Below are 12,453 nucleotides of genomic sequence, written 5' to 3' on the forward strand. Positions count from 1 at the left end.
TCCTGTAGTCATTTCTGCTATAACACTTATTTTGAAAACATGTTTGTCCCAGTACAATTGATATATTAGGGTACGATTTGAGCATAATGCAAATTTCATGTTTGCTCATGTGAGATTTCATCTGTGAGAAACACTAGATGCACTCAGTTGAACCAAACCATGTGGGAGCACACAAAACACATCTCAAACATCTACCAGCTACCTCAGTTGGAAGCATAAGGTGGATGCGATGAGCCACACCATGCATATCTGGTATAACAACTTTCCGTCGGATTTCAAATAACCCTCCCATCGCTACCTCACAGTCACTCACAAGCTGCAGCCTTTCTGACACCCACTTACCCAAGTGAACATGAGGCTCTCTTAAGATAAAGTGCCGTATGTATTGTAGCTTTTATGCAGTTCTTTGCCATTTAACGTGTAAAACTGTGCTAGCATTTTATTAGGTCCTTATCTTTTAAATACATATATGTCACTGGTGAAATGTTTTAGTGTTTTTCCCCAACCCCATTTTTCCCATAAGCCCTGTGGTTTTTATTGTGCGATTTTGCGTAGCACGGTGATTTTTAGGAATGCATATGTGTTTACGGCAGAGCTGCCTGCACTAAGCAATTTACATGCCTTCAATTTTCAATAACTCAATGAGATGGATGCTATTATTATCCTCACATTGTAGGTACTCAGTAAATGACAGCTGCTGTTGTTACTAATAATAACAATTAAGTAAGTCCAAGATTGTAAAAAGGCCCCTTGTCAGCTGTTATGGCACTTCCCCTTATTAATGATCTAGCAGTTGAATGATCAATGACAGGTTTTTATTTGGGTGGTGTGGGCCCTTGCATTTCACGTAGTCTCAATTCTGAAACCCTTCGGCCAAGGAAACCCAATCATAGACCTCTGTAAGCTAACCCTCTGGCTGCTATTCACCCACTAAACAGGTCAGGCAAGCCCACGGATTGGCCATTCCCTCCTGTTCAGTCCTGGGACATGTCTTCTTAATCCGCCCCTTCCTCTGTGACTCACTCAGTACCATCACTAACAGATCAACTGATCAATTTGCTAGAGAAGCTTATTACAGCTCAGCCAAGTACTTTCCATAAAAATCTGCATGATTACTGATGGCCCAGATGTCTGGAACGTCTGTCACTTCCTGTCTTGTGTTCTCTGTGAAACGAGGGCCCAAAATGAGTCATTGGAAGATTCATGCAATGGATCAGGATTTGCTCCAGATGCCCTCCCAGTTCCTTGCAATTCTCAGTGTCTATTTCTCCAGGCCTCCCTTCTGGATAGCTTTTCGGGAATAAGGGACCTCTTGACATCAAAAGCTGAGAATCTCATTTATTCATCAGTCGATGCATTTGACAGAGAGCCCCCTTCGTGTTAGGCTCAGTGCAGAGTACCAGGAGTGGAGCTGGAGGCAGCACAGCCAACACCACCAGCCCACATGGGGTGTACATTCTGGTGAGTTCATAGAAATATGTCTATATATTTTAGACATGTTTTCCAATTAAATTGTGGGAGAGATGCCCACAATTCTTCCCTTCCCTTTGATTTCTAGGGTAAAAAAATGGCAAGTTAAAAATCCCAGCTTTGTTGCTTTCTAGATGTATCATCTTGAGTAATTCGGTTAGCCTCTCTAAGCCTCAGTTTTCTTATTTGGAAGTGGGGATCATGCCTGTGTTGAAGGATTGCTATGCGGATTACAAAGCACATGGCATATAAAGCATCCAGCACAGTGGCACATGACATTAAAATCATGTTAGTCATCTCCCCCTTTTGACTCAGCCCTCAGTCTCCAGGGTAGCAAGCACTTAGCACAGGGGACTCTGAGCCAGAGTTTGCTGAACGTCCATCCATTAAGGAGCACTCCAGTGACAACTGAGAGCCTCATTCCAGCACAGGTGCTTGTGGATTGGGATTCAGAACACAGAAAAGTAGGCTTGGGCTGAGACTAGGAGAGGCAACTTACCAAAAGGTCTTGGCGTGAGTTGGCCTCATCACTCTGCAGCATCCCAGCTTGGTCCCGGGAGGAGCCTCCAGAATTCCGGGTATGATGAAAATCCACCAGTCACTTTGATGGAAAAAGAAGCCAGCAACCCTTCCCCGCCCAAGTCTCAATTTCCTCCTCTGAAATTGAGTTTTCTTTCTCCCTCTTAAATGGTCATTTTAATCCATTAATCTACTTCTTGACTGTGTGAGACATAAACATTTAGTTCTTGGCTCATTTTTCGCCAAGGACTAAGGAGGGAATGATTCTGATATCAGTCAAATCCACAAAAGGTTTTCTTTTTCATTATGAAATATAGTAGTACCTTATTGTCCCAGCATTGCCAGAAAATGAGTTGTGAGGAACCCACACATGTTACTTGAAAGCTACGGCTTTAGGTTTGGGTCCACGCAAATTAAGACACAAGAGAATTCCACATGCAGTACGGTCCCACTTAGTGACTTTTCTTGAGGACTTACCCAAATGGCATTAAAAGATATTGAGTGTACTGTGTGCTAGAAACTTTAAATACATTCTCTCTAACCTCTCCACAACCCGTGGAAATAATTATTATTCTCAGCTTACGAATAAGGAAACGGAGGCCCAAAGAGGTTGAGACCAAAAAATGCTTCCTAGCCCCTTTCTCAGGATGGCCTTTCTTGACTTTATTGGGTCCCCATGGGTTTCAGTTCCTGAACACCAAATATGTTCATATAATCATACTCATCAAAACTGTGTTCAATGATCCATTTCATTTTTTGCGAAATGTCTATTTTCCCCCCCAGTCAGCAGAGTCCCCAAAGGTAAGGATGCTGTTTGTTTTGCTCATTTGGTCAACAACTGTGTGAGTCCCTGTTCCAGTGCAGCCACTAGAGATGCAGCGGAGGCCACAATGGCATTATGTCCTCAGGACATTACACTCCGGCGCTCAATGCAGCAGCCTCAGCTCCCAGATCAGGGCCTGGCACACAACAGGCATTCAATAAATACCATTGACGGCACAAATGCCTGAAAGCCAGGTTTCCTGCTCCCAAGTCATGTGCCCGTGCCTCTGCCACGGCGCCTCTTCATGTGTCCTTCTCAAGGTCCTTAGTGATCTGGCTACTTCCTTCTACTTTGTTCTCACTATTTCATCTGCCCCCTTTACAACCCAGTAGTGCCAAAGCAAACAAACCTTAATCAAACAAGGCTCGCTCAGATCTCCCTGACTTTGAACGCCATTCCCTCCCCCTGGATTGCAAGGCCCATCTGATTCAAAACTCCACCCAGAGCCACCTCCTCTCTGAAGCCTTCCCCGGCCCCACATTGCAGACCAAGCTCACTCCCCTGGCCATCCTGAGGCACCTGGTTTATACCTGCACTAAGATGTGCATCACACCACACCGGCATAAATGCTTGCTGCTTTTACAACTAGGCTGTGAGTTCTTGGAATATAGATACACTCCACATGTTGCTCACTTTTTCATCATCTTGTACCTCTTAGGAAGCTTCCAACTGCAAGTAACAGCCGACCCAAATAAATCGCTGGGACAATAAAGAAATTTATTTTCTCACAGAATAAGAAGGCTTGGGATAAAAAGACCCCAGGACTGCTTGATTCAAAATCTCAATGAACCCTTCAAGGAACCAGCGTTTTCCATAGTCACACTCTGTTCTTTCTGTTAGCAATATCTCTACTTATTAATACAAGATGGCAGCCATAGTTTCAAGCATCACATGTGGAAACAGCAATGCCAGCCAAAGGGAAACGTGGAGACTAGGGAAACATCCCCTCTCTGATGTCTTTTTTTTTTCTGAGGAAGATTGGCCCTGAGCTCACATCTGTTGCCAATCTTCCTCTTTTTGCTTGAGGAAGATTGTCGCTGAGTTAACATCTGTGCCAATATTCCTCCATTTTGTGTAGGATGCTCCCACAGCATGGCTTGACAAGCGGTGCTAGGTCCGCACCTAGGATCTGAACCTGTGAACCCGGGCTGCCGAAGCAGAGCATGCAAACTTAACCACTGCACCACTAGGCCAGCCTCTGATGTCTCTTATGAAGATAAAAACCCCTTTCTCAGTCATCCAGGCAGATTTCCCCCCATATCTTATGGGCCAGAAGTGTGTCACATTTCCCAACCCAAACCAATCCTTGGCAAGGAGAGTGAGACCACCTTGATGCTGAGACTAATTCTGTCTCTCCTTCTGAAAGACATAGCTTCAGAGGAGGGTGAACAAAATCGGGGCTTGTTAGCAGGGAAGAAGGGTTGGGAATGGATTGAGCTGACACACCAGTAAGCATGTGATGCTCCCCTTGTGACTGTTTACTACACAGGTTCATTATTCTCCTAAATAAGCCAAGTTCACTGCCTCCCGTGGAACTCTTGCTTATGGTAGACCTCGGTACAAACTAGCTGGTTTATTGGAGGAAGTTACCAGGTCACCTCTAGCTGGTTTTTCACTATTCAGTCCCAATTTCATCTGGGTCCTACTGCTCACTCTGGGTTAGTGCTGTGAACTTACTCGTTTACACAGCAGAAATGTGTTGAGTTCCTTCATGTAACAAGTCATGAACTAGGTACTGGGGCCACAGGAAATAAGCCGCAGATCTTGTCCTCAAGTAGCTCAGTCTACTGCTCAGTCTCATTTGTGTTGTCCTCCAAAATATGAGACAGACAGGGAAGGCATTCCCCTCGTACAGACTAAGAAATCGAGGCACAAATTAGCGATGTGATATTCCTGCCAGCACAGGAGCTCTTCTCAGACAGAGATGATCAGAAATGCAACCAGCCAATTATAAGCCCAACCTTAAGTCTAGTCAGCTTGCAAACCATGACCCTCTCTGAGATCTACTCCACTGGACAAGGTAGGAAACAAAGCATCTCATCCTGGGAGATGCTCCTGGGAAGAAAAGTTTTCCACGGCCAAACAATTTTGTGAAATGCAGCCTACTAGCCCTGCTTTCGCTGGAAGATTCACAATCGACTTTAATGTACTGAAGACTCTGAGAAGTCCTACAGCAAATAAGCTAGTTAGCTCAGCAGGTCAAACTTTCATTTGTTCACAGAGCGCTTTCTCATTGCACAACCCCTCCTAACATCGTTCATTCATTAAATAAATAGTCAGTGAGCATCTACAATGTGACATTCACTACATCCTTTTGAGCAAAACAGACATGACTTCATGGACTTTATAAAGTAATGGAACGGATTTCCACATCACCAAGAACTGGGGTAATGAATAGCAATATGAAACTTTGTGGTTTACTAAGTATTTTTATGACTAATTATTTAAATTGATCCTTACAGGTATTATTATCAACCCATCCAAGTTACCAGAGATGAAAATCAAATCCAGGCCTATCTCCCTGAGATGATTATTATCTACACGATACATGCATCTCAGAATATCCTTGGATGTTTAGTCAGATTTAAGTGTAGTAACAAAGAGGACCAAAATCTTGTTAAAATAACAAGAAAAACTTATTTCTAGATCATGTTGTGTGTTGATGGTGCAGGTCAGCAGTGGTAGCTGTGTGCAATGGACTAAATGTTGATGTCCCCCCAGAATTCAGATGTTGAAACCTAATGCTCAGTGTGATGGTATAGGAGGTGGGGCCTTTGGGAGGTGATTAGGTCACAAGGGCAAAGCCCTCATGAATGGGAGGCTCCAGAGAGCCCTTCCACCATGTGAAGACACAGCACCCTATGAACCAGGAAGCAGGCTCTCACCAGACACTGAAACGTCAGGCACCTTGATCTTAGACCTCCCAGCCTCCAGAACTGTGGGAGATAAATTTCTGTCATTTATAAGCCACCCAGTCTACGGTATTTCTCTTATAGTAGCCCGAACAGACTGAGACACTCTGCTCCACATGTCTTCTCGTGCTGGGATCCAAGCTGAAGGAACAGCCCCTGTGTGGAGTGTATCACTCTCATGGCAGAGGCAAAAAGCAAGAGAGCTGACAGAAACTCTCAATGATTCATGAAGACTTCTGCATGGAGGTACCATATGTCACGTCTACTCACAATCCCCTGGCCAAAGCAAGTCACCAAGTGGCCAAACCCAAAGGAGGTCAAAGAGGCAGAGAAGTATCTTCCTCCCTCCTTCAGGAGACACTGCCAGTCACATGGTGTGGAGGACAAGGGGCATGTGCAGTCCCGTTACAGGAAGGGACGGGGAGTGAATAATTGTGGGCAACACAGCGACATGGAGAAGAGAAGAACAGCATTGTGTAGGGTCATAAGGATGGGCTCTGAAGCCAGGTCAACCTGAACTTGAATTTATCCAGTTATTAGCTGGGTGGTCTTGCGTGTGTTAGATAAAACTAAACCTCAGTCCCTTCAACTGTAAAATGGAAACCATAGTGTCTACCTCACAAGATTCTGACGAAGATTTAATGAGATAACTCAAGTTCTTAGCACTTGATATAGTAAAATCTTCAGTGAATGGCAAATATAATCATACCAGAATTTCCTTTGCATCTAAATCAGTGGTCTGCAAACCAAACCTGGCAAGTGCCTATGAGTCTCACCCCTCATGCCATTCTGACCCTTCCTCAGCAAGGCTGCACCTCTCAGCCTAGAAAAGGCCACTGGGTCCATGGCGAAGTGAAGGAAGAAAAACAAAGAAAAAGATAACAAGTGACAGATTTGACAAGCTGTTCCTTTAGAAGCTGCTTAATCATGGACAAGTCAACCCTAGTGACATATGCAAATGACATGACCGGGACAAGTAAATATACCTTGGCCTCCTGGTATCCAAATCTGGTTTTAGAAGGAGAAGAAAATTCACCCAGGAGTCAAAAAATAAGTGAGGGAAGTCTTGCAGAAGGAGGGTCAGTGGAAGGCTCCAGGCTCTCAACTATCTGCCTGGGTTACTGGGAGGATAGGCCATTCTCACCCTCTCTACTCAAGGAGGAAAAGCAGCCCTATTCCCTCAAGTTCTGACTCAAAGGGGCCCAGGCCATGTGTGCCTCCTTCCTCTTTAATAAGGAGGACTGGTTTCAGCAACATGAGCTTGTGCCCTTGCAAACCACATCAAGGTCGTTAGCAACAAGAGATTGCCTCAACGTCTTTAGTAATGACCCACTGAATCTTTGGGACAGTAGCTCCTTGGCAGCCAGAGAGTAGTGTAAGAGGAGTCTTGGGGGCCCTAGGGCTCAACCCCTATCTGTCAGAGGGAGACCATGGGTCTCAGAGTAGCTTCTCCATTTCTTGCAAGAATATCTGCATGAGTTGTTGAACTTTGGAAGGTCTTACCTGAGCCCCACAACAGAGTCTCATGGTTATAAGTCTTGCATCACACAACCTGGTTCAAATCGTAGCTGCGTGACCTTGAGCAAGTTATAAGACATATTTGAGGTTTGGTTTCCCAATCAGTAAAAATGGGGATGTTAATGTAAGTTATCTATTCCTCTTTGTCCTTCAGCCATCCTTACAACTCTCATTACCACCGTCAGAGAGGTGACTGGTATATCATTTCCTGAACTAATCCATAACCTGGAGTAGTTTCTTAAATGGGACTGCAAGAAGTCAGTTACTTCTCTTTTTTTCTACTTTTTCCAGCTTTATTGAGATGTTATTGACATATAACATATATAAGTTTAAGGTGTACAGTGTGATGATTTGATACAGGTATATATTGCAAAATGATTACCACAATAAGGTTAGTTAACAGCTCCATCCCTTCATATAATTACCATTTCTTTCTTTTGCAATAATAGCATTTAAGATCCACTGTCTTAACAACTTTCAAGTATATAATACAGTATTGGTAATATAGCCACTATGTCATACATTGGACCCCTAGAACTTATTCATCTTAACATTGGGAGTTTGTACCCTTTGACCAATGTCTCTTCATTTCCCCTGCTCCCCACCCCTGGCAACCACCATTCTACCATTTCTATGAGTTCAGCTTTTTTAGATTCCACATATAAGTGAGAAAAAACAATATTTGTCTTTCTCTCTCTGATTTATTTCACTTAGCATAATGCCTCCAAAGTCCATCCATGTTGTTGTAAAAGGGCAGGATTTCCTTCTTTTTATGGCTGAATAGTATTCCATTGTATATACATACACTACATTTTCTTTATCCATTTATCCACTGATGGACACTTAGGTCATTTCCATGTCTTGGCTGTTGTGAATAATGCTGCATTGAACACGGATAATTACTTCTTAATGTCTGCCATTGAAACTTATATTGAATAAGAACCTTAATATATCCACCCAAACGGATTTTCACATCTGTGTATTGTATTATTTTTTCAAAATATTTGCTGCCTGAATAGGTACTCTTTTTTTGTAGGCTTATTACACTTCAACAAAATGTTCTTTAAACATGAGTTGCCATTTCCTACCATGCTTCTCTCAGTGGAAGCAGAGAGCTTCACACACAGTCACCTCAGACTGAGCCACGTGAATTTCTTTGGTCAGTGGAATGTGATTGACACTCTGTGCCTCACCCAAGCATTGATCTTTCCCTCTGCCAGAAGAATGCCAATGTCCCTTCCAGAGAGAAGAGGATGTGGCGTAGAATCATAGCTCAACTGCAATCAACATGTAATGTGAATGAGAAATACGTTTAGTTCTTGTGAGCCAGTGAGACATGAGTGTGGTGTTTTACCATGGCATCACTTAGCCTAAGCCACAGAGCAGCTGTGAGGTATGGAAGAGAATCATCAGCTCATTTTACAGATGAGGGAGCTGAGGCAGTGATAAGACAGAAGCTGTAAAGCTGGAGAGTAGGAGTCCAAGTCCACGTCTTTTGTCCCCAAACCTTGTGCTTATCCCACTACACCACGTACTTCCTGAGCAAAGTTTGAACTTCATAGAAATTCTCATAATTCAGAATTTCCTGTATTTTTAATTATTTTTTGGTCTGATTTCCCCATCAGTCTCATCTCCACGAAGGCTAGAACCGTGTCTATCTTTCTCATCATTTTATCCTCAGCTCTAGTACACATTAGACACTACACCTGGATGGATGGATGGGCAACTGGATGATGGGATAAACTGGCCCATTCATCGCCTTGATTCCTTCATCTGTCCTTACATTGGGGAGACAAGAGGAGCATACAAAGAAGTGGAAAATTTTTAGACTAAAAAGGGATATTAGACCCAGTGGTCTGGCCAGAATCAGGAGGTTTGGATGACTGACATGCTTATTACCCAAATTATTCACTTCCTCTAAAGACTACCTCCACCATCACTCAGGTCCTGCTGGGGAAGGGGTGTCTGCAGCCCCAGAATGAAGGTGGGCAGCTTGGTCCATTGACACCTCAAACTAAGCCCATCCCAAACCAGCCTGTTAATCTTCTCCCCCAAACCTTCCCCTTCACCTGCATTTGCTGTCTTGTAAGAGCACCACTCTGACAGTCGTCCAACCCAGAGACCTGAGAATTCCCAGGATTCTTCCCTTACTTCCCAACCCTAGTCAGTCACCAAGTCCAACTGATGTGTGAGATTTCTCTTCACTTCCCTGGCTCTCCTGACCTGAGTTCCAGGCCACATCTCCTCTCACCTGGACTTCCCTAGCTGTTCTTTCCGACCCCACTCTCTGGCTCCTCTAAAACACTTTCCCTACTGCTCCTGTCGGACTCTAAAACAAACCAGATGGGCATATATACATTCATAAATAAAGTCAGCCTCCTGCTTTAAAAAGGTGGGGGTGGGGGGGCTGGCCCCGTGGCCGAGTGGTTAAGTTCGCGCGCTCCGCTGCAGGCGGCCCAGTGTTTCGTTGGTTCGAATCCTGGGCACGGACATGGCACTGCTCATCAGACCACGCTGAGGCAGCGTCCCACATGTCACAACTAGAAGGACCCACAACAAAGAATATACAACTATGTACGGGGGGCTTTGGGGAGAAAAAGGAAAAAATAAAAAAAAATCTTTAAAAAAAAAAAGGTGGGGGTGGGGGGACTTTAGATACTATCTGTCTCAGTCTTTTTCAAACTTGTTTAATCGTAAGACTCACCTTAGGGTACTTGCTAAAAATACAGGTTCCTGGGCCCTACCCTGAACCCACTTACTAGGAATCCCCTAAGGGAGGAACCTGAGAATCTTTTTTTGAGGAAGATTAGCTCTGAGTTAACATCTGCCGCCAATCCTCCTCTTTTTGCTGAGGAAGACTGGCCCTGAGCTAACATCCATGCCCATCTTCCTCCACTTTATATGTGGGATGCCTACCACAGCATGGCTTGCTAAGCAGTGCATAGGTCCGCACCTGGGATCCGAACAAGTGAACCCCGGCCACCGAAGAGGAATGTGCGAACTTAACTGCTGCTCCACCGGGCCAGCCCAGGAATCACTTTTTAATAAGTGACTTAAATGGTTCTTAAGATTAGGCAAGTCTAGGAAACACTGACATAGCCTACTAGTTAGAATGAGATTCAGCTGTGTTGGCTGTATGTACAGAATCTTGACATAGAGGGGCTTAAATAATATAGGTTTAATTATCTCACACAATGGAAGTCTGGAGGCAAGTCATTCCAGGTTTGGTTTAGCAGCACAGTAATGTCACTACATTGGGCTGGTATCTTGGAAATTCCATGGTTACAGAATGGCTGCCATAGCTCCAAATATCACATCTTCACATAACAGTATCCCAAGCAGGAAAATAAAAAAAGAGAGAAGGAGCAAAAGAACCTTTCCTTGTGCCATTTTTACCGTTTATCAGGGAGAGATTTTTTTTCCCAGAAGCCCACAAGTAGAGTAGTGGTCCAAGCTGGGTCACATGCTCATCTCTAGTCTAGACCAGCCACTGGCAAAGAGGAATGAAATTGCCACAGTGACATTAGAGCAATAGTGATTTGTCCCCCACAGTATGGCACACTGTCACACTAATAAAGTCAGGGTTCTGTTATCAAGAAAGATGAGGAAATAGCTACTGGGGGCCCTGGGAATCATTAGTGCTGTTCACCAAATATTTCTAGTTCTCCACCCTTCCAGATACATGCAAGATTGCCCTCACCATCTCTGTTCAGTGAAATGTGAGCAAGGGTAATCTGTGTTGCTTCCAGGAAAAGCTTTACAACCAATGCAAGATTTACCACATTCTCTTTTCCTGCCTTGAAACTCATGGAACTGAATTCATGGATCTTCTATCAGGTCAGTCTGTGAATGACCAAGATGATCTGAGCATCCCCTGCCGACCCCCAATGGACAGGTAGCACAGGTAAGAAATAAGCTTTTGTTGTTACAAACCACTAAGACTGGGGCTATTTGTTACTGCAGCACACCACAGCCTGCTCAGCTGGAGAGAGGGCCTTGGAGACTATTCAGGCTGGGAAGAGAAGCCTGGAAACTCCTGCTGGGAAAACTGCACAGAAACACCTGCAGGAAAATTTCATTTACAGCAGCTGGTGTAACAGCTGGAACACCTCCTTTTGACTGCTATATTGCTTTAAAAACAAAAAAAAAGCATTTCTCCCTTTGAAAGAAGCAGACAGAACCCATGGAGAAGAGGAGAAATGGGGCCATTTTTCTTTCTCTCCCCTGCTAATTCTCTCAAAATCCAGAAGACAAGTAATCCATGCAATGGAAGCACTTTACTAACTGCTTGTTATGTGCTGAGCTCTGTGCTGAGCACTTCAAGTCTATCATCCACCAGCAGCCCCATGACACTGCTGCTGTGATTATCATTCTCATTTTCAAATTAGGGAATCAAGGCTTAAAGAGTTTAAGGAACTGCTCTAGATCATATAGATAGTGAGTGTCGAAACTGCAACTCAAAGCCAGCCCCTTTGACTCCACTCCTGATTGTTATACTACGAGGTCTGTGTCCTGGGGCCAAGGAGAGCTCCAGCTGTGAAATCTGAGAGGAGCTTGCAGGTGCCTCTCTTTCCCAGGGACCAAGTAAGTCCATGGTCTGAATAGAGCCCATCAGGTTACCCAGTTCATCAGAAGTGCACTGAATCACCAGCAAAGGGACCAATGGAAGAGAATGAGCATCCTCCCATGGCATTCTCATGCCGACACTATTAGTCAGCTTCTCTATTTCACCTCTATCCCTCACCAGCAGCTACATGATGATATCACGACAGCAACAGCATCCATCAAGAACACTTAGGCGGGCCCCCCTGGGCTGGCCCAGGTCTTAGGGAATGCAGAGGCTCAGGTTCCAGAAGGGGTAATGGGGTGGTGCTTAGACAAACAAACACAGCAGTGCTCACAGGGCAAAAGATGACCCCTTAGTTGCCATTCAACATCCCCCTCTCTGTACATTGTCACATGCTCTTTTATCTGTACGGGATGTTCTTCCCAACACCACCTCCCCTTGTCTACCTTTTTATACATCTATCTCCCTAACTGGACTGAAAAAAGTGTGAAGCACAGGGAGTGTATTTTATTCATCTTCACAACCCTTGAACCCAGCCCATTGCCTAGTACATAATGAGTGCTCCATGAACAGATAAATGAATGCTGTCGCCCGAATGGGGCTTGGGGGGCCAGCCCGGTGGCACAGTGGTTAAGTTCGCACGT

At 44.5% G+C, this 12,453-nt stretch overlaps 1 long non-coding RNA gene across 2 annotated transcripts in view; it reads right to left on the reverse strand.

The window, feature by feature from the left end:
- The window catches only part of LOC139085129 (uncharacterized), an 80,068-nt gene that overhangs the window by 32,895 nt on the left and 34,720 nt on the right, over positions 1-12,453 (reverse strand). For both annotated transcript variants that reach the window (XR_011543194.1, XR_011543192.1), the window contains one exon: positions 1,970-2,034. This is a non-coding gene — a long non-coding RNA (uncharacterized lncRNA). The remainder of the gene's footprint in view (positions 1-1,969; positions 2,035-12,453) is intronic.

The sequence above is a fragment of the Equus przewalskii genome, chromosome 8 (genome assembly GCF_037783145.1).
Source record: "Equus przewalskii isolate Varuska chromosome 8, EquPr2, whole genome shotgun sequence".
NCBI lineage: Eukaryota > Metazoa > Chordata > Mammalia > Perissodactyla > Equidae > Equus > Equus przewalskii.